We start from the raw sequence: 23766 nt of genomic DNA on the forward strand, positions 1-23766 counted from the left end.
GTTGAAAACTTTTCGGTACTCCAGATACTTTTCCCGCACTAAATCTTCGGTGATGAACTTCCTGGGCTCCCCATAGAGAAAGTGATTCTGCCCAGAATGTATATCCAGCCTATTCAGCACTTCCCAGATCTCTTCCTCAGTGGCACGGCTGCCCTTCATGAAGATCACACCCAAGACAAAAATCATGAGGCCGGTCTTGGGTATACCCCCATCGCCACTCACCATCCCATCATAGGTGAGACCCAGCTTATTGAGGAGAGCATAGCAGTGGCTGTTATGATCCACTTCCATCACATCAATGCCAAAGACCAGCTCCATGCGCTCAGAAGCCATACTGAGGATCTCAGGAAAGTGGTCTTTGTGCTCTTTAATGACCATCTTCAGCATATCTTCCTTTGTGATCATCTCTTTCATTTTATACTTGAGCAGCAGGAATTGCACCAACAAAGCCACCTTCTCGCCTAGAATATCTGTGGGCAAGTTGTCAGTGCCTGGCACGAACTCTAAGGTGCTTGAACTTTCTTGCTCTTCTTGGCTGCTGAAGACTTCATCTGATTTGCTCGCTGTGATGGCAGTGGAAGAGAAGTAAGCACTCTGAAGACCCTGGGGAGTACTGGGTGCCTCAGCAGCAGAAGCCTCTTCCAGTGTACCACAGATGAATGAGGAAGAGGAGAGGGAGGCCTCTTCTGAAGCCTCAGAAAACTGTGCTTCCTCCAGCGCCTTGCAGGCTTGAAAGCTTTCATCATATATGTCCTGTGGACTTTCTTGACCCTGAGACATTATTACTCTTGTTGTTGACAGAGATAAGAATGTTTTCAGGAGGGCAAGCAATGGGGTTTCACACCTAAGGGAGAAAGAGAGGATGTGAGCAGCCTCAGCTGGCAAACTCTACTGTGGGAGCGCTGACAATGGCTGCCTCCCCCTGTCTTTTCCTCAAGAAAATGTTCTAAGGCCTCACAGGTATCTAGTCCTTTTGGTCTGCCTGTAGCATAAGAACGTAAAGGAGGAAGTAAGAAGGCTCTTCAGGGTATAGCTGCCAGCCCAGCCCAAAGCTTCCCAGGACTGATAGTAGGCAGATGAGGTTAGGATCTGTGGGATCCCCTCTGTTTGGGAATGGGTGGTCCCCTCAGTCCTCACTGAGGGCCCTCACCTTGACTCATGGCAGGGCTTGGGCCTCCTCCCTCTGCTTATCTATGGCTGCCTCAGTAAGACAAAGGCCTTACCTTCCTGAGACCCCCAAGGAGGGAGTTCAGGCTAACAGCTTAGGCAGGGACCTCATAGTGCTGACACCAGGGGTTGGGTAAGACTATGTGGAGCCCCCTCTGTTCTGAGGCTCATGTTCTCTTGGCAGGGCCAAGAGTCCTCATGCTGCTAACCTGATGTTATTTAGGACTCAGAGAGCACTGAAATAAAACCCCCAAGGAAAGAAGAAGCACATCATCAAGTGATCCCTGCCAACATCTCTTAGGGTGACTGCAGGGGCAGGGCAGGTCACTCTGGCACCCACACTGTTCTTTTTTTTTTTTTTCCAGAACTATATTTTCTTTTAATGTGCCTTAAAACTAATAATAATAATAATAATAATGTTTCATAATATAATTTAACAAAACTGTATGTTTACAAAAGAGACATGGATAACTATAAAATGTTTACCAATAATGTGAAAAAAATTTTTAAATTTTAGGACATAAGGGAAAATCAATAAATTCATATTTTTAAATCGTACAAACAGAAATTACAAACAAATGCTGAATGTCAGTTAGTTGGTATTTGACATTGTCAGAGCAAGGTAATTAATACCATTTTACTACTGTTTTCTGAGCCTCTAATTTTTCTGTGAATTTCCACTTTTATTCTCAAATATTACTTGTTTTTTAAATGTAGTTCTACTTTGACCTATTCTTTATTCAACCAATTACGTGCACTTTTTGAAATATGGTTAACTGAGCATTAATTGTATACAAGCCAAATCTCATTATAATAAAGTTGATTCTAACAAAAATCTTAATACTTGTTAACAATGTTTTCCCAGACAGTGGCCTACCTTAAGGTTTAAGAAGTATTTTGACTATAAAAAAAATCCTCATACTCAGTGACAGAAACTTATGAATGGATCCTTGGAGTTTGTCATAACCAGCTTTTACGCATTCACTCAAAAGTATTTGAGTTCTGTGAGTAACCAGAGAACTGGACAAATGCTGGCCACACTTTGGAGAATGGCTGCCCCAGAAATACCTCCCCCCTCCTCGAATGCAATTTTATTGATGTTCTATACTGCTAGATCCAGACAGGTTGACTAAAAAAAAAACTAAGTACATGATTTTTTTTATTCTTTTAAGCACCCCATCTCTCCTTTCCTCCCTGTCTCATTCATCCATCCAATTATTGATCTTCTCTGTGCCAGGCAATGTGCTAAGCTCCAGGGAGGCAGTGATGAACAAGACAAGAGATATTTTTCTCATAGACCTTGTTGTACAATTCTTTTTGAACATACAAGAAAATTTCGGAAATGTGATTCTTTCAATTCTAATTTACAGGTTTCCTTTGTTGCTATGAACTATTTCAAACACCCAGAAATATAACAAAAATTACAACAGCAAAGACTCATGTACCTACCACCTAGGTTTAACAGACCGTAGCATTTTGCCATGTTTGCTTCAAATCTCTCCAGTGGTAGTTTAACTTGAAGTTGGTATATAAGTTGTGTGTTGCTATGCATGTTTTGTATTTTTATTACATGTGTACAGATTCATAAAGAATACAAAAACATATAAAACAATACCCCTTAGACCTCACTCAGGGAGTGGGACTCCTTCCCCTGTGTCCTGACATTATGCAAGGCCAACAGACTAAGGGCTTCACCCACTGAAACCCCAGATAAGCAAGACAGAGGATACCTCATGAGACTAAACCTGCCTGGACCCTCTGACTCCTCCCTCTGTTGACCTGATGTCATCTCCCTAAGACGAAGGCCCGCATCTTCCTCAGACTCTAGAAGCGGAAATCAGGGGTACGTTGAGTCTGACATACATTCTGGGGCCTCCCAGGCCTGAGAGCAGGGGCAGGGCTCTGTGAGGTCCTCTGTATTCTGAGATGAGGTGTGCAGCCACTTCTCACTCAGGATCCTCACCTGGTCTCATGTAGTCCCTGGGACCTCCCTCTAAGACCTGAGGCCACATCTCTCAGAATAAGGTTTTACCTCAGGAACTCCCGAGAGGGGACGGAAGTCCCCTGTTGCTGTGGAGTCAATTCTGACTCGTAGCAACCCTACAGGACAGAATAGAACTGCCCCATAGGGTTTCCAAGGAACCGCTAGTGGATTCTGAACTGCCAACCACTTTGGTTAGCAGCCGTAGCTCTTAACCACTGTGCCGCCAAACCAAACTAAACCAAACCCAGCACGGCCGTTGAGTCGATTCCGATTCCGATTCCGACTCATAGCGCCGCCAGTTATTCTGGGGCCTCCCGGGGCTGACAGAAGAGGCAGGGCTCTATCGCGACCGTTTACTTTTGCATTGGGTGGTCCCCTCAGTCCTCAGCATCTTACCTTGACACCTAGGTAAATTTGGGACTCTGTCTGTCGACCTGAGGCCTCAACCCTCAGACCAACTTTTCACTTCCTTGAGACCCTCAAAGCGGAAATCAGGGAACACTACTTCCGGCCACGCCCACAGATGGCTTCCCTGGCAGGTGGGGGCGGGGGCTCCTCCGTTCTGAGATGAGAAGTCATCCTTAGGGACTTAACTTGGACTCTTTACAGAGCCTGGGATTGCAACCTCCGCTGACCTGAGGGATATCTTCTCAGATCAAGACTGGTACCTCCCAGGGACCTCCCAGGGTGGAAGCGATGCAGACCTCAGCCCGACAACTGTGCTTAGGACCGACCTCTCAGCACCGACAGCAAAGGTGGGACCCTAATGCGTGAGGCGTCTTGGTTTGGGTTAGGTAGTCCTGTGACCACTTTATGAGCGACCTCATCTTAGATACTGGTTTCTTTATTGAAAGTTCCCAGAGAAATGCCACCTCCCTGAAAATTTATGTGCCTTTGTCCAACTGCAAACCTTGTAGAGATTGGGCTTGACCCCTGTGAAGATGCTAGATGGGAAGTCTGCAGCACAAGGTACTGTTTCAAGACAGGTGATGGGCTGTCAGAGTAAAAAACATTGTCCCATAGGTTCCCTTTACCAGCAAAACTTAAACTCTTAGGTACTTTATCTTTTGAAAGATTTACTTTCTAAATGGAAGAGGCTATGCAATTTTGTGAAGTTCTGCTCTTTTGAGGCTAACATCGCATAATCCGGTGCAGTGGCTTTTTTTTTTTTAACCTGATTGGTAGAAACAAATATATTTTACATCTCTACCAAGTATTTTTTTTTTTTACCAAGTATGCACCAAGTATGCATGTTTGTATATGTGTGTATAGGCCAACTTTTTGGTTAGCAGCTGAGTTCTTAACCAGTAGGCCACCAGGGCTCCAAGATTAATAGCTGTAGGTATCTATCTCATGAAGGAATACCCTTACTGTGTGATTCACTCTGATACCCGTTGAATGTCTTCTATTCCGTATTGTCATATTTAATAATAATAGGCATAGCAAAGCATCTGGAGTCATACTGCCTTAACCAACCCAAACTTTTCTTATGGCCTATTCTTACCCCATGAATGCTGAAACCTGTGTTCTTAGCAGCTTCCTCTGATTTCTCTACTGAAGCAGAGAAATTTTATTGTTTCAGAAAACACTGAGAAGAAGCAAGGACAGAGCTACAAAAACTTTCCTCCAACCTATTGGGTCATCTGGTGTCTATTGTAGGCTACAAACCTACAGAAATTCTGTGTACCCACCCCTGTACCTCACCTACACCCAAGTAAGTATCAGTTCAATACAGTTTTCAGTCTTTTCAGGGACTTCTCATGTTTTGTTGTTTAGATGTTGTTGATATGGTTCTTTCCTTTTCCCTTCTATATTTCTTCGTGGTTGATTTTAGTAGCAGGAGACAGCAGCCTGAGCTTTGTTACCATACCATATTTGCAGCTACTGGTAGGCATTAAATTTGTAAATAAAGAGAATTGACTTTTAAATGTCCCCTTCCCAATCAATAAATATGGTATACTGCTCTGTATGAGTTTTCTTTTACCTAAATCTGTCAATAAATTTTTATAGTGGCCTCCATAAACATTTTGTACAGTTTTGTTAGGTTTCTTCCTAGGTAATTTTTGGATTATGTTGTTGTTGTGAATAGGATATTTTGTTATTACAAGATCTAATTGCTTTGTGTGGCAAGCCTCTTAATTTTGCTCTAGTGATTTTATGTACATCAGCTTCCAGGAGTCTCTTACTCATGAATATTTTGTGTACCTTTTTCTTTGGATTTTCTACTTAGATGACCATATTGTTACAAAACATTATCCCTTTCTTTTCAGTATTCAAACTTCTTATTTATTTTGGGTTTCTTATGGCTCTCCCTGTGTATTGCAGTCAAATTTTGAATAGTAGAATGATAGCAAACATCTGTATCTTAAAAAAACATCTGTATCTTATTCCTCATTTAACGGGAATGCTGCTAACATTTCCCTTTTAAGTATGTTTACTATAGATTCGAGGAAAGGAAAGTTCACTCCTAATCTTAGTTTGCTAAAATTTTTTTTTTTGTGAATTGGTTTTGCACTTTTTCAAAGAGTTCTTCTATACCCCTGGATATGGTCACCCATTTTTCCTTCTTTTAACCTATTTTTTTTTAATCTGTTTTTAATGTAGTAAATTGTAATTGATTTTTTTTTCCTAATGTTAGGTCATCTTTATTCCTTGGACATGGACTGCTTCTTCATTTAATTCACTGCTACGTTGGATATGCTATTAATTTATTTACAGTCTTTTTCTCTATGTATAAAGTGAGCTTGGCTCAGGTCTTCTTGGAGTAGCCTCTTCTGGTTTTTATATCCTGAACAGGTACTCAATCTGGAAAAATAAATTGAATAATCTCCCATTTTTGTATGCTTTGAAAGATGGTGATTAGTATTTTTCCCTGACCGTTTGGTAGAACTGGCCCCCAACTGCCTGGTCCTGGAATATTTTGAAGATGTCTTCAACTTTGACTAGAGTTTAGGTTGTATTGTTTGGTTAAAATTTTCCATTTATTTTTGGACTAATTGGGTCATTTATATTGTTCTAAAAAGTGGTTCACTTCACTTGGGATTCAAATTTAGATGTTTATAATGAAAAATTTCATTATAGGAATTCTTAATCATATAAAACGAAGTAGAAAATAGTATAATGAATGCAATATACCTGATAATCAGCATCAAAAATCATCAAAAGTTAGAGATGGAAGTTGAACAAATTAAGATTTGTTTGTTCATTAGCAAGACCATTCTAGAGGTGTTCCTGTGTACTTGTATTATGAGAAACATAATGACTCCTTTGTCACGCTGTTGGCAGTTGTTGAAAATCATCATCATTATCCATTAATGTATTGGGAGCTGTAGAATGGCAATTCTCTATCATACCTCCCTAGTTTATTAATTCAAATGCTTCTATAGGTAGAAACCTTTAGCCTTTTGGTTACCCAGGTGATGGTAAAACATATTTATAGTGCTCTCTTATAAATATTTGAATCTATTCTATACCTATAATTGTACACTTTTATGCAACTTGTATTTCTTTTTAATTTTGGAATTGATAATCCTTGAAATTAATTTTCTATTTTATTTTAGAGGGACTGGCTTTTTTCAGCTGGACTTACAGTTTTCTTTTAAATTCTTTCTTTGCTACTTTCCCCCTTGGTTCCTTTTTGGATATTGAGCCTTTTTATTTGATCAATTTTGGTCTCTTTCTACTATTAGCATTTTTTATCTCATACTTTTCCTTCCATCTTCAGCCTATTCATTCTGTTTACTTTGGGAAAAAAGAATTAGAGGTAGATAGACAGATACAAATATAGATATATAAGAGCTAGCTCTTGTTCTCTGTTCCTGTTTTGTAGCATCATGTTCTTAATTTGGGGTTACAATATTTTCATAAATGTCTTTGATGCTATTAATCATAGCCAACTTTTAAGTTCTTATCTCTGACCTGAATTATCTCTGTTTTCTCTGACGTCAGTTGTTGTGTTTGTATATCTTGGTCTCGGTGTTTCATTTGGAAGGATTTACTCTAATGGCTTGTGATTCTTGGTTATCCATTCCATGTTTAATAATGAGACAATAGAAATGTACGTTATGATCTCTCAATGTACACAGGTTTGTCAATTGACAGGCCTCACTTTAGAGTGAAACACATTCTGTTGTTTAAGCCCAGTTGCCTGTCATTCTACACTGGCCTTGGGGGGAAGCGTGGTTGTCAGAGCCCCAACCTTCCCCTCATACGAGTGGACATTTCTGGACACTGATGGCCTCTCCAAGAGTCTACAGTGTAGCTTTGTCTCATTTCTTGGCCTCTCGTGCAGTTGATACTTGGTGGCCTCTAACTAGCTGCCTTAAGAAAAAAAAATCCCTTTATAATAATTTTAATGAGATTGTTCTTTGGAAGAGAGGAGATGAATCTGGGTTTCAGATGTTATTGTAATACAGAAGCCTTCTCTCATGTCATTTAATAATTAAATGCAGGGCTTCAATCCTGCTATGTACAGGCTCGCTCTATGACCCTGGGGACTTTAATCTCTCTTAGCCTCGTTTTCCTTATTTGTAAAATGAAAATAAGGATGCACACAATGTTGTCAGTAATAAATGTGGTTTTATAAGTAAAACACCTAATACTATAGCTGGAACATCTGAAGCAGTAAATCAGTATTTGTTTCTTCCTACCCTCCAATTTTGAATTGCCGGTGATTCAAATATGAAAATATTTTAACCCTTCTCACAAATGTTTACAGCCTAGCAGACTGCCTGACAAGCAAATACACAGGATATATTTTGATAATCGTTTGCTTGTGATGTTATATAACCAGAGGATCATGGAAAAAAAGAAGCACTTGGGTATTTGGGGGAAACCAAGGAAGGGCTCACAGAAGAGGTAATGCTTAACAACATACGTGTAGAAAGCAATGATTCTCACCTTGGGGTAGATTAATTACTTTTGTGTGTGGCCTTTCTAGCCATGGTCTTGTAACTCCCACCCAGGTGATTGTGTGTTAGGGTAATTGTGGCCTACCAAGGGGATTGGTGAGTTTTGCCTTAAAAGAGAGGAGGATCCTACCACCACCGTTGGAAGAACAGCCAGTGGTGGAGAGCGTGTCTTTTGGACCTAGAACCCCTGTGCTGATGAAAGAACTGTACCTTGAATGTAACTATTACTTCCCTTATAATAAACCCCATAATCATGAGTATGATCTTTGAGTTCTGTGTGGTCATTGCAATGAATTATCGAACACAGCTGAGAAATAGTGCTGTAAGAGGGGCAGTAGGTGTCAGAATTAGTAAAGATGGTGGAGAGATGTTTGTCTGGCCTCTGCTTCATGGTAGTCAGCCTTGCACTGTTGATCTTGGTTCTCCGTCCCCTTTTGGGGTTGGAGGAGGTCAGACACTGTCCCCACACTGTTTTTCCACACCTTCTAGTTGAATTCTATTTTGTAGGCTTGCATAGTATTGTTATTTAAGGAGAAAAAAAGCAATTTGAGCTTTACCATTATCATAAAGTATGTAATTTATCAATTTGTACCACACCCTGCCCTATATTCTGCCCCAACTAATAGTAAGTAGCTCTTTCTACCAGCTGTGAATTTACATCCTAAGAGATTAAATTTATATAAGAAAGATTAAACAGCTATATGTGCATATATACAAACATATTTGTCTCTTTAGGTTTAATTTCTAAATTTAGCTACAACCGTGTAGTGACTTTCATAAAAACGAAAAGTAGTTTTAGCAAACCATTCTCTTTTTCTGTCATTATTCACATTGAGCTATATACGCACTCATGTTAAAAAAATATATATATTTTTTAACTCATGTTAGTACTTGTATATTAAGTTTATATATTTTTATATAAATTATATATTATGTATTTAGTCTCCATCTTTTCTAAAAGCCACCTTGAAGTAGATTACAAAGCCCATGTAATATCAAGGCGATTTCTTTTTAAATGAGGGAGAGACAATTGGAGTGAAAAGAAAATGTAAGAATATCAGGATGAAAGTATGATACACATTCCTGTAGATCTAGGACACTTACCTGAAGTGGATAAAACATTTGATTCTGAACTTTCTGACACCATCAGTAAGGAAACCAGGTCATTTACATGATTCAATGTGACTAAAAATTAAGGAAGAAAAAAAAAAAAACTCTATACTCAAACTAAGCCAAAGTCTTCCTAGTGTTAAAACTCCATGCAGCACTTTTTTCTATGACCCTAGCCACCCAGAAATAGGTCAGATCTCACACATTAAAAGGACAACATCCTTAAGACTGCCAAATAAGCAGACACAAGCTGCAAGTTTGGGAGTCCACGATACACCCTCGCTTCTGACCTAGCTATTAATTCTGGGTTTCTCTCTACCCCTTCAGTATGCCATCTACAAGCTCGGGAGTCCTCCTGGGCTCCCGCTACTCCCTCAGCTTCAATAATTTACTGGAACGACTCACAGACCTCATGGGAAGCACTATATGTACGATTACAGATTTAATATAGCAAAGGATACAAATAAGGAACAATATAAAGAAGAGATGCATGGGGCAAGGTCCGAGAGAGTTCCCAGTGTGGAGCTTCCGTGTCCCAAAGAACGCGTTACTCACCCATGTGCCTCAGTGCCTTTCACTGACCAGGAAGCCCATGGGAGCTTCCACATCCAGAGCCTTTACTGGGGCCTCATTGCATAGGCAAGATTGGTTAAATCGTGCCTATTCCCTGTTCCACCAGGTCAGGCTACATGGTGGTCTTTCTGGTTTGGGCCCCTTCACTCCTTAGCACAAACTCTCAGGTGTGGTTTAGATAACAAACCAACCGAAACCAAACCTGTTGCCATCAAGTCAGTTGCGACTCATCGAGACCCTATAGGACAGAGTACACCTGCCTCACAGGGTTTCCAAGGAGCGGCTGATGGATTCAAACTGCCAATCTTTTTATTTGCAGCTGAGCTCTTAACCATTGCACCACCAGGGCTCCTTAGATAACAGAGTAACCTTAATTTCTCAGCAAATTCCAAAGGTTTAGAGTTATTTCTCAGGAACCAAAGACAAAGGTCATATTACTTGGGGTAAAGTAATTCAATACCCTACCCCACATATGTTTCACAAGACTTACGTATAGGTCCTTCAAAGAAACTTTTTGTTACCTCACATGAAGATTCAATCCATTACTAGGTCCATTTTACTACATTATATCTCAAATTTGGCATCTTTTCCCCTTCTCCTTCTCTCCCATCATAATTTAATGTACCATCATCTTTAAATGGAACTGCTACAAGATACTCCTAAAAGGCTTCTCTGCAATCCATCCTCTGTATTAGAACCATGCTCATTTTTTTAAATGCAAATGTACATGCTCTCTCTTCTTCTTAAAATCTTCACATAGCTTCCTGTCACCATTAGAATGTAGACTGAAATCCTCAACACAATTCCCATGGTCCTTCATGGCTTGCTTCTGGCTATTTCTTGCATCGCTAACCCCTTTGCTCTCTAAGCTTCAGCACCACTGTCCTTTGACCAGTTCTTCAGACACACCATACTTATTCATACAAAAAAAAAAAAACCCATTATTGTGGAGTCTATTCTGACTCATAGGGATCCTATAGAACAGGGTAGAACTGCCCCATAGGGTTTCCAAGGAGCAGCTGGTGGATTTGAACTGTGACCTTTTGGTTAGCAGCCATAGTTCTTTAAAGTGGCATAACCAGGGCCCCTTACTCATACCAGAGTCTTTAAACGTCCTTCTTTCCTCTTCTGCTCAATCTGGCTAACTCATTCTCTTCCTTTATATCCACCTAACATCACTTCCTCTGGCCCCCTCAGACTATGTCACATATGCCATTGTATCTTTTCATGCCACATAATAGCATTTCTATAATTTGTAATTTTCACGTTTATTTTGTGATGCCTTAATGTCTGCCATGTATTATAGAATATAAGATTCAGGAGATCAGGAATAGTATGTATGTTCTATTTGTTGTATCCCAGAAACCTTCAACAAGGGTCTAGAACATTAAAATTTTTCCATGAATAACAATTGAATGAAGGAATGGTTTCATTTAATAATGTATTTTAGAATATTTGGTGAAATCCTGAACTGCTCAAAGTATATTAGTACATAGTTTGAGCCTATACACCTAAAAGAAGACCTCAAGGTCAAGTGTTCTTTGTTTGCAGTTAAATTCAAGTTCATGTGTTAGTCACAATGACCAAGATAATGTTTTGTGCATGTTGAGGAGACTGATAAGGACACACATCCTAACTAACGATCACCTCCACTCCTCCTAATTGTGAGCTGACATTTTTCCTACAAAACCGTTTTGAGAACATTTCTATTGATTTTGAAGTCCTTACTTCACATTACTCTTTACTCTCCCTAGAAAAAAAATTTTTTTTTTTTTTTAGTATTACCCATTCAACAGCAATTGTACACAGGTTCTAGGGAAGTTCAGCCGAGGACTGGCATCAAGAGACTGTTCCCATCTCCACTGCTAAATGTATGTGTCCTAAGAGATGACAATGGAGTCTCTGGGTGGTGCAAATGATTAACGCACTCAGCTACTAACCAAAAGTTTGGAGGTTTGAGTCCATCTAGCAGTGCCTTGGAAGAAAGGCCTGGCAATCTACTTCTGAAAAATCAACCATTTACAACCCTATAGAGTACAGTTTACTCTGACACACATGGGTCACCATAAGTCTGAATCAACTTGACGGCAACTGTTTTTTTCTTTTTTTAAAAGATGATAATAGTTGGTAGCTATACAAGAGAATAACTATGATATGATACCTATGCTAACTGCCAGAGCAGAAATAAAGGTAAAACATCCTCCAAGATTTAGCACTCAAAGCTGTTAAGTGAAATCTCCAAATTCAATGCATTCTTTTTTTTTTAAATTGTGTCGTAAGTGAAAGTTGACATCTCAAAGTTTTTCATACAAAAATTTATACACACATTGTTATGTGACCCTAGTTGCTCTCCCTATAATGTAACAGACAGTACGCTCCTCCTTTCCACCTGGGATTTCCCATGTCCATTCAACTAGCTCCTGTCCCCCTCTGCCTTCTCATCTCGCCTCTAGATAGGAGCTGCCTACGTAGTCTCGTGTGTCTAATTGAGCTAAAAAGCATACTCCTCACCAGTATCGTTTTATGTCTTATAGTCCAGTCTAATCTTTGTCTGAAGAGTTGACTTCAGGAAAAAATTATATTGCAATTTGAAAGTGAAATATAGATTTTATAAGGACTGGATCAAGGTGTCTTATCTGATGATGGTAACTAGATTGTGTAGCGACCCTATAGCACAGAGTAAAACTGCCCCATTGGGTTTCCAAGGAGTGGCTGGTAGATTCAAACTATTGACCTTTTGGTTAACAGCCATAGCACTTAACCATTGTGCCACCAGGGCTTCAACTAGATTGTAGGCTTCCTAAAATCAGCAATCATCTTCAATTTTATTGCAGAAGTGAGTACCTTGCAGGGTACAGGTATTAGGCACATATATGGTATATACTGAATAGATGTTTAATTATCCTTTTTAAATGAAATATTTCATTTTTTATTAATAGAAACCAAATTAATATCACTCCAAAAATTACCAGGCACTTCCTCCATCTTGCTAAAGCTTCATTGCTCTTAATTTCAAAAGTTAAAAGTGCAATAGGAGGCACTATGATGACTTCTGCACTGAAGGCAAATGTCCTCAAATTTAAAGATGTTCAAATAAACTTTACCTATTTGTATGGATTTACTGCTTTTCTGAAGCTGTGGATTATTGTGAGCATTGTTGCTTTTCTGAGTTCTATCTCTAGGCAGCTCTAGTTCCTTGAGATCACGTGTGTATACAGACACACAAATGTTCACATATTTACATGCATACAGTTCTCACCTTCTATTTCTCTGACATTGTTACTCTGATACTCTTTCTGTGGAAATATGTCCCTAATTTTATAATAGAATTGGAAAGAATGTGAATGGAGTGTTACTTGATGGTCAACTTATTTGAATTAAAACCAAAAAACCAAACCCGTTGCTGTCAAGTTGATTCAAATTGAGTAGAACTGCCCCATAGGGTTTCCAAGAAGTGGCTGGTGGATTTGAACTGTTGACCTTTTGGTTAGCAACCACGCTCTTAACCACTGTACCAACAGGGCTCCTTTCTGGATTATATTTATTCATGAAGGAGTTATTCACTATACACATAGCAACTTAACACGCCCTTCTGCCATGGGGAGTTGCGACTTAAGTTAAAGGGGTCCTTGGGCCTGTGTCTGTGTTCTTTATTTGAATTAAGCGTTGGTAGTTTATGCGGCAAAGAAGACTTTTCTCTTTTTGACAGGAACATTTCTCAATTTGTCTTGAATGTCCTGTGGAACAAATAGATTATAAAGATGATGCCAAGCTTGGCATTTATCGAGAGGTGATGATGTTCCAGACAGAGTTCTAAGTGTTTTTTCCTCAAAGGGTGGCAAGAAGAGTGTTGAAATCTGTGTCAAATGATTGTGGTGTTATTATGATTGACTTCTTCTAGCCATTATCTTGTCTAAATATTTTTTCTACCATGAATGTATGATAAAGAAGTAAATCTGTTACATTGCCAGATTCCCCAGTGGATTATAAAGAATTTTAGTTGGGCAGGGACAAGAGAGGGAAATAGATGCTGGGAGGGTTGCATGGTGGCCAGATGAGTGAGAAGGAGTATCATGATGCTCACGAGGGGCTTATTACATAATGACACCTAGAACAGGAAGTCTTTTTTGTTTATTTTTTTTAACGTAACTAAACTTAATATGGAAACCCTGGTAGTGTAGTGGCAAGGTGCTACAGCTGCTATCCAAAAGGTTGGCAGTTTGAATCCACTAGGCGTTCCTTGGAAACTCTGTGGGGCAGTTCTGCTCTGTCCTGTAGGGTCGCTATGAGTCGGAATCGACTTGATGGCAACGGGTTTAAACTTAATATCCATAGTTTGTGGATTTCCTAGGGAAATCATGGCCCAACCAACTGAACACATTTGAGAGGAGCCTTCAGCTGGCTTGCTGAAACACAAAGAAATAGACAGGTTAGAGTTCCTTTCCTAATTAATAGTTTCCTGAATGAATAATTTATTTTATTTTATTTTTTAATTGTGCCTTAAGTGAAAGTTTACAATTCAAGTCAGTTTCTCATACAAAAACTTAGACATACATTGTTTGTGACCATAGTTGCTGTCCCCACAACATGACAGCCCACTCCCTCTTCTCTACCCTGTATTTCCCATGTCCCTTCAACCAGCCCCTGTCCCCCTCTGCTCTCTCATCTCGCCTCTAGAGAGGAGCTGCCCACATAGTCTCAGGTGTCTACTTGAGCTAAGAATTACACTCCTCACCAGTATTATTTTATGTCTTATATTCCAGTCTAATCTTTGTCTGAAGAGTTGGCTTCGGGAATGGTTTTAGTTTTGGGCTAATGAGTCTCTCCACAACCTCTCCAACATTTATTGTTTTGTGTTTTTTGGGTTAATGCTACCCTTGTTGGGGTGAGATGGTATCTCATCGTAGTTTTGATTTGCATTTCTCTAATGGTTAATGATCGTGAGCATTTCCCCATGTATCTGTTAGCCACCTGAATGTCTTCTTTGACGAAGTGCCTGTTTATATCCTTTGCCCATTTTTTTAATTGGGTTATTTGTCTTTTTGTTGTTGAGATTTTGTAGTATCTTGTAGATTTAGACAGTAGGTGCTGATCGGATTTGTCATAGCTAAAAAGAATTTTTTTCCCAATCTGTAGGTTGTCTTTTTACTCTTTTGGTGAAGTCTTTAGATAAGCGTAAGAGTTTGATTTTTAGGAGCTCCCAGTTATCTAGTTTCACTTCCGGTGCTTGTGCATTGTTAGCATCGTTATGCCATGTATTAGGGCTCCTGGCATTGTCTCTGTTTTTGAATAATTCCTTTTAGAAGGATCAGCACAAAGCTGGTTCCTGTGTGGTAGAGATTAAAGATATCCCAGATGTTCAACTTTTCTACCCCATCATCTCTAACATCACCTACTCCTCCTCCCCTCAGTTTCCTGCTTCCCATCTTTGGGTTCTGTAATTTGCTGCAGCATCTCACAGAACTCATGAACCATCAGGAAAATGGCTCATGCAGTTGTGAAGGCTGGCAAGTCGCAAATCCTTGGGCTAGGCATCAGGTTGGAGGCTTCTCCTGACTTACGTGGTTGCAGGGGCTGACAACTCAAATTGGCAGGTCACATGACAGGCTGCTGGCTCACAAACCTGCAGAAGCTGGTGAGTCAGGTTAGACAATAGGGTGGAGGTCAGATGAAGAACCGGAGGCAGGATCCAGAGCAAAAAGAGAGAACATTGCCAGAGCATTCATATGTATTGGATGCAGACCATACCCTTAAGGAAATGCCCCACGCTTGAGGAAGACAGTGCAAAAGTGTGACTTTAATAAAGGTGGTAAGGGTGGTGACTGGGGTAAGGATTTTGACTTGAGCCACACTTTCAGTAAGGCAGTGACTCAAGGTAACATCCCACCCTAATCTTGCCTCATTAACATAATGGACAACTCACTCCCAAATGGGACCATAACCACAGGCATAGAGGCTAGGATTTACAACCCATCACAAAATATAGGATAATTAGATCACAAAATTGAAGGCAATTATATCAGACCACAAAATGGAGGCCAACCACATCATTATATAACTGCCAAATTACATCATTACGTAACTGCCAAACTACTGAAAGTCATGACCCAGCCAAGTTGACACATAACTTTAACCATCACAGGTTCCATACACCGTATCTGTATTAGCAGCAAGCTGTCCAGTTCCCTTGGTGGGCCACAAGCACCTTTTTTGCATAGTCCCACCAAACCATTGTGTGGTCATTACAAAGACTATGGCTAGAAGGACCATATTAAGTAATTCACTGCACGGCAGGCCACCCCCTAGCTCTTCTAGCCGTTGGCCCCTTCATACTTGAAGGATTAACTCCCCCCTCCCAATCGTTTTACCAGTCCCAAACAGCTGGGGGAAAGCAAACTTCTCAACTTAAGATCTTCACAGCCACAGCAGTGTGAAGAGTGATTGTCAGAGGCACAGAAGTGGTCTTTGGCATCCTATGCATAATGGATGCTTGTCTTTAGGGACTCTGTGCCGGGAAGATTGTGGAGTATTTCAAAACGTCCTCCTTAGGCTAGCTCATTTTTCCTCAGCTTTTCTGTTAAGACTATTTTGAAATATTTATGTAAAAAATATATTTCTTGCCCTAATTCCGCATCAGTTCAATCAGACTGTCTGAGGAATCTGTGCTTTTAAAAGCTTTAGATATCATTTTGATCAAGAAAGTTAGAGACACAACTGATGGTCTGGTTTTCTATTATTGTGGTTTTCAAAATTGTGAAATATTGAACTGATTATCTAATTAAAATTATTTTCAATAGCTTCACTGAAGTATAACTTACATAGCAAATTATTTAACCATTGTAAGTATATACCCAGCCAGTTGCCATTGAGTCGATTTCAACTCATGGCAACCCCATGTGTGTCAGAGTAGAACTGTGCTCCATAGAATTTTCAAAGGTTGATTTTTTGCAAGTAGATCACCAGACCTTTCTTCCAAGGTACCTCTGGATTGAATCGCCAACCTTTTGGTTAGCAGCTGAGCATGTTAACCATTTGCACCATCCAGGGACTCCTATAAATATATAGTTTGATGACTTTTAGTTAAGTTATAGAGTTGTGCAGTCATCACCAAAATCTAGTTTTAGAAAATTTCCATCACCGTAAAAGCTTCCTTTTGCCTATTTGCAGTTAACCTCTACTTCCGTTGCTAGCTCCATGCAAACGCTCATCAGGTTTGTGTCTACAGATTTGCTTTTTCTAGAAATTTAACTTAAATGAAATCATACCAAAAAAAAAATGTCGTCTTTTGTGTCTGAGTCCTTTCATTTAGCATAATGGTTTTGTGGTTAATTCATTCTGTTGCATGTATCAGTAATTGATTCATTTTTATTGCTGAATAGTGTTCTATTGCCTGGATACTAACATTTTGTGTATGAACTCATCAGTTAATGAACATTTAGATTGTTTCCATTTTGGGGCTATTATGCATAAAGCCTCATATGCATGTGAAAACTGGACAATGAATAAGGAAGACCGAAGTAGAATTGATGCCTTTGAATTATGGTGTTGGTGAAGAATATTGAATATACCATGGACTGCCAGAGAACAAACAAATCTGTCTCGGAAGAAGTATAGCCAAAATGCTTCTTAGAAGCAAGGATGGCAAGACATACTTTGAACATGTTGTCAGGAGGGTAACATTGATAATTTCCAAGGAGTCAGACATCAACATTGGGGGATCATTATTCAGCCTACCACATATAGATACCTATACATGGAATTGTTGGGTGATAGGTGATTTTTTAATTAAGAAACTGTCAGACTGTTTTCCAATCCAGAAGTGATACAGATGATAGAATTATTAGACAAGTTGCAATTATATTCCATATGTTCAAGTAGTGAGAGAAAAGATTGAATGTATTAAGCAGAGACATAAGAAATGCTAAAAATAAACAAATCAAACTTCCAGAGATGAAAATTAGAATATCTAAGATGAAAACTGCACTGATGGGATTAACAGCATATTAGATACTGCAAAAGTAAAACTTAATGAACTTGAAGACATAACAAGAGAAACTTTCCAAAATCAAACACAGTGAACAGAGAAGACAAAGCAAACAAAGACATTAGTAAGTAGCAGGGCAACCTCAAGTGTTTTTGGAATCTCTGGAGGGGAAGAGATAGAGAGGGGGAATCAGAAAAATTATTTGAAACAATGCAAGGCAGTAGACAGTGGGGTAACATCTGTAAAGTATTGAAAGGGTTCCTTATTTTACTCCCTTGCATTGTTTCAAATGACACTCTGCTGCCATACTTATCTTTGCTCCTCTGTATGGCTGCTTTTCTCTGTGGGGCTGCTGTTAAGATTTTCTTTTTATTACATGTTTTAAGCAATGTGACTATGATGTGCTTTGGGGTTTTCTTCATTTTTCTATGCTGGAGGTTCACTGAGCTTATTAGATATGTATGTAGTTTTCATCGAATTTGGAAACATTTTTAGCCATTTTTTTCTTCAAAAATAAAACAACTCAGCAAATAGGAATAAAAGGTAACTTCCTCGACCGAATAAAGCACATCTATAAAAAACTTCCAACTAACATCATACTTACCAGTGAAAGACTGAATGTTTTTCTCATAAATTAGGAAGAAGGCAAGGATGTCAGTTCTTAACAATTCTATTTACTTTGTACTGTAGATTCTAGCCATTGTAATAAGCCTAGAAAAAGAAATAAAAAGCATCGACATTAAAAGGAATGAAGTAAAAGTGTCTTTATACATGGATCAATCATCTATGTAGAAAATCCTTTGGAGTCCATGAAAAAGCTACTAGAACTAAAAAAGAGTTTATTAAGGTGGCAGGATATGAGATCAATACACAGAATCATTTTTATTCCTTTATAGTAGTGACAATCAGAAAATGAAATTAAAAATACCATTTACAATAATATGAAATTGCTTAGGGGGAAATAATGACAAAATATGGGCAAGACCTGTACACTGAAAATTATAAAACATTGTTGAGAGAAGTTGAAAAAGGCTTAAATGGGTTGGAATACTATCATTAAAACACCAATTCTCACCAAATTGATCTGTTTATTCAACATAATCCCAGTGAAAATCCCAGGAGCTTTTTTGGTAGAAATAAACAAGCTGATTCTAAAATTCGTATGGACATGCAAAGAACCTAGAAAAGCTAAAACAATTTTGAAAAAGAACAAAGTTGGAGGACTTATACTGCCTGGCTTCAAGGCTCATTAAGTTACAAGAAGCAAGTCAGTGTGCTATTAGCTTCATGATAGATAAATTAATCAGTAGAACAAAACAGAGAATTCAGCAAATAACCCATACATATATGCCCAGTTGATTTTTCACAAAGGTGCAAAGGCCAAAAATTTAGCCAACAAAGGGCATTATTTTCAACACATGATACTAGAATAATTAGATAAATAAAAAAATTAGCCACATGCAAACAAATGAACTTTTTTTTTATTATATTATACTCAAAACTAACACAAACTAAACCATAGGCCCAAATGTGAAAAATAAAACGAAAAAATGCCCTATGGATTTTTTTGAAGTTTTATAATTTTATGTTCCTTCTCAACAATTTCTCTGAGTGAATTTGCAGTCATAATAAACAGCTTGAAGGTCCCTGAATATACCATGCTGTGCCTCTGCACACAGTTTGCTGTTTGTCAGGTCTTATCTTTTTATTTTTTTTCCAGCTAAAGTATTGTTCACACTATTAAACTCAACTCAGTACCAGTTCCTGCAAAGCTTCCATTCACAACTGCACGTAGAGTTAGACATGCTTGCTGTGACTTTTCGTGATATCCTGCACCTACTGCTAGCATGTCACTTCTACGCTAGCCTCCCACTGCAACGTGGGCAACCTAAGGAAGGGATGATGGTACATTCCTGTTGGTATTTTAGAGCACCTACCAGTGATTGAATGAACGAGCATTTTTATAGAGGAGGGACTGCAGAGCTGTGTGATTCTGGAAGATGGCATAATTATTAGTGTATTGCTTAACACACTACCCGAACTCCATGCCCACTCCTGAAACAGTTCTCTTTTTTGCAAGTAGGATTAGAAATTATGAAACGTCTTGAGCTCTGACAATACATTAAGGCCAGTGCATGATTTTCTCTTTGTCTCTAGCATGCAATTCGAGTAGTCATTTCTGCTTTAATGCCCTTTTTTTTTTTTTTATGGGGAATCAATGTTGCTTTTTCCATGTAAAAGGATTTTATATTCCACATATCCTTACTCCAGTTCTTTTCCCCTCTCCTAGCATATATGTTTGGAGTTGCAGAATGAGAAGACTTTGACTCATTAAACTGTAATTTATTCTGATTGTAATTATTTTTCATGAATGATAAAAAAATTAAGGAATAACTTTTGTGGTTATCTAGATTTTGGTGCAATAGAATTCTACACAATTTGCTTCATCTACTTCAGTGTCATTTTTGGTGGCGCCCTGGTGGCACCAGTAGTTAACCACTCAACTGCTAACTGAAAGGCCTGCGGTTTGAACTCACCAGCCACTCCAGGGAAGAAAGATGTGGCAGTCTGCTTCTGTAAAGATTACAGCCTTGGAAACCCTGTGGGGCAGTTCTACTCTGTCCTATAGGGTCGCTATGAGTAGGAATGGACTCGACGGCAATGGGTTTGATTTGGGTTTTTTTGGTGGACTTCTCAAAATTTGTATCTTTCTCCTCACAATTAATTGAACCTGGCTAATTATTTAACCACATGAGCTGCTAGTAAATGTTTATATTTTATAAACTTTTAATTATCAAAGGGAATTCAGTATAATTTGCACTTGAGTAAATTTACATAATGATTTTAATTTATTCAAGATGATTAATTTATATTATTCATACTTCTATTCAAACATATCTGTACGTATTACTAGGTTTGTATGCATGGAAATTGAATACATATGCACCTGACTGCATTAATATGTAAATTTCTTCCATCTAATTTGTGAATTCAGTGTTTATAGTTTAGATAAAAAAAAATTATAGCATCTTGGAATTCTGAATACAGAGGCAGAATTTTTAAAACTTACATCACTTTATAATTATGATCTCTTTAAAACTATAGTAAACTATCGAAGGTGAAATAGAATAAAAAGTAATAATATGACAGTTAAGGAAGGTCAAGGGAAAATAAAATAATGCAGGTTTCTACTAATAAGGAAACCCCGGTGGTGTAGTGTTGGTTAAGAGCTACAGCTGCTAACAAAAGGTCAGTAGTTTGAATCCACCAGTCACTCCTTGGAAATTCTATGGGATAGTTCTACTGTGTCCTGTAGGGTTGCTATGAGTCAGAACCGACTCGAAGGCAGTGGGTTTGGTTATTTTTGGTCTATTAATAAAATATATTTATATATTGACTTTTATTGCTATGTTGTTAGCTGATTTTATATCTGTCTGTAGAATCCTTTTAGATATTAAAAAGTCTCAGCAAGTAAAAATTAGGACAATTTTGACAACATAGGAATTTGCTATGTTACAGTTGTCAAAAACCATTATAATGCTTGTGCCAATCTTGCTAAGATTGAAATAAGTGTATTTTAATTTCCAAAAGTATTCATGACAATATTTTTGGAGATTGATTTCATTTCACTATTGGTGGTTCTGTGAGAAAAGTTGTTAAAGAACATACCATTTTGTCTCACTGCATTTGTTTTATTGAATGCTCATTTCGTGCTTACCTAGGGCATTCACTGGGTTAGGGCACTCAAACCCTTGCTTTCTTGTTTGGTTTTAGTAAACAATAACACGTGAATTAAAGCACAGAGTTTTAAGGGGACGTTATAGATACCATAAAGATATAAGAGTTTAGATATCTTGCATTAACATATTTGTAGATATCAAATGTTAGCATTGCCAAATGCTTAAACAATTCTTCATTCTAACTTTTCAGTTCCTTGCACCTTCTAGATTAAGTGGCTACTTTGTGATGTAGATTTTGCCTTAATTGCCTCCAAAGATTTTCTTCAATTTTTTACTTTGAATGATTTATAGTATCACATATTAAACTAGGTCAAACTTCAAAGCAACGCTGTAGGTATCTGTGAGCATAAGTAACTAAAAATTGAATCAGTTTAACGAACATCAAAACTGAGTCTACTTTCATAATTTGGGGTGCAATAATTCTGTATCACAAATTTTAACAGATTTTTTTCATTATATATTATTCTGGAATGGGTTTGATTAGATTCAAATTTCTAGAATTATCGAAGCTGTATATTTTAAAGCTACAGGTAAAGACGTTTCTCTTTTTATGGTATGCTGCTTGCCAAGTTAAAAAATAAAATTGAACATAAAAGTAGAAAGACATTTTAATTTAATCATTCCAGAGAAGGAAGCCATGGAAGTCTTCATCCAAAATAATCACTAACTCAACATAAAGTACAGATGAAGAAGTGTGTCTACCACGATCGCAGACATTATACAGTCCTTCAATTTACATTTATAAGGAGCCCTGGTGGTGCTGGTTAAAGCGCTTGGCTGCTAAACAAAAGGTTGGCGGTTCAAACCCCCCAGCCAATTTCTGGAAGAAAGATATGACAGTCTGCTTCCCTAAAGATTTACAGCCTTGGAAACCCTATGGGGCAGCTCTACTCTGTCCTGTAGGGTTGCTATGAGTAGGCATAGACTCGATGGCAAAGGGGTTGGTTTTTTCTTTTTTTGGTTTTCTGGTAGCACAACTGTTAAGCACTGGGCTGGTAACCAAAAGGTTGGCAGCTGGAACCCACCCAGTGACTTTGTGAGAGAAAGACCTGGAGATCTGTTCCCATAAAGATTACAGCCAAGAAAACCCTATGGGACAGTTCTACTCTGTCACGTGGGGCTCCTATGAGCGGGCATTGACTCGATGGCACCCAAAAACAACAATTTACATTTATAATACTATGCTACTTAGTTCTTCTCTCAGGTCTTCCTGCAATAAAAGAAACAAAGATGCCGACCATTGCATGTTAAGGCAGGGAGAACATGATCCAACACAGAGAGGTTGGGCGCCTGCGGATTAACTCTCAAAGAATATCTCAGAGCCATTACTTTAAAGCATTGGGGATTATCTGGTATATATGACTGTAAGACCATCTCCCAGATCAAAGATGAGAGTGGGACTTATAAATGCAAAGCCACGAAGTTTCTCAAGGAAAGGAACAGGTCATTTTATACAAGTACTTGGTTTGTCACTTTGGGACTGACGTGGGTTGATTGCTGAACCCTGAATCCATACGTTGAGTTGAGATGGAACAGTCACAGTTTCACCAAAAAGCTGTTTTCTGACAATTCTAAATAGATTTCCTTTTTCTGGGATCCTGACTGCTTTGTGTGTAATACCTCCAGGCTGCTGGTCAGTAGCAGGAAAATTCCTGTACACTTATGCAAGGCTTAATGAAAATTTCCATAACTCCAACCATTGTATCCACCTTCTAGGCAGCCACAAGGAGGAGAGGCAGAGATAGGAATGCCACACAACATTTCTGCTTATAGCCCAATAGCCAAATCTTAATCAGATGACCACAGCTAGCTGGAAGACTGAGAACCTTCCCTCCTGTTTACACATACCCTAAAAAAAAAAAATCAGGATTTTGTCACTGTGGAATAAGGGATAAATGGTTATTGAGGCAGGCGGCCACAGTCTGCTCTAAATTTAGCTAATCTTTTCCAAAAGAATATATTTTCTCAATGAGCCTTAGAGTGCTGAAATTGTTTCAAGGTGTTAAAACATATGATTGAGATATTTCAGTTTATTTTTTAATAAGTTTCAATCTATAAACTGCTCTTTATAAGCATCAGATAAATATGAAACATCTTTGAAACCACATGGATGATAAACTGTATATTCATCACACGTTTTATTTTATGGGAACATGAGACATTAGCATAAGGGAGAACAGTTAACAAGTTCTTATTCTAATTAAACCCAAAGGATTCAACTGGCAAGGATCAGTATAAAAGACTGGTTTTAACCACAATTTAAATTGATTGATGGATCAGCTGTGCTTAGAAATGAGC

Source organism: Elephas maximus, chromosome X (genome assembly GCF_024166365.1).
Source record: "Elephas maximus indicus isolate mEleMax1 chromosome X, mEleMax1 primary haplotype, whole genome shotgun sequence".
Taxonomy (NCBI): domain Eukaryota; kingdom Metazoa; phylum Chordata; class Mammalia; order Proboscidea; family Elephantidae; genus Elephas; species Elephas maximus.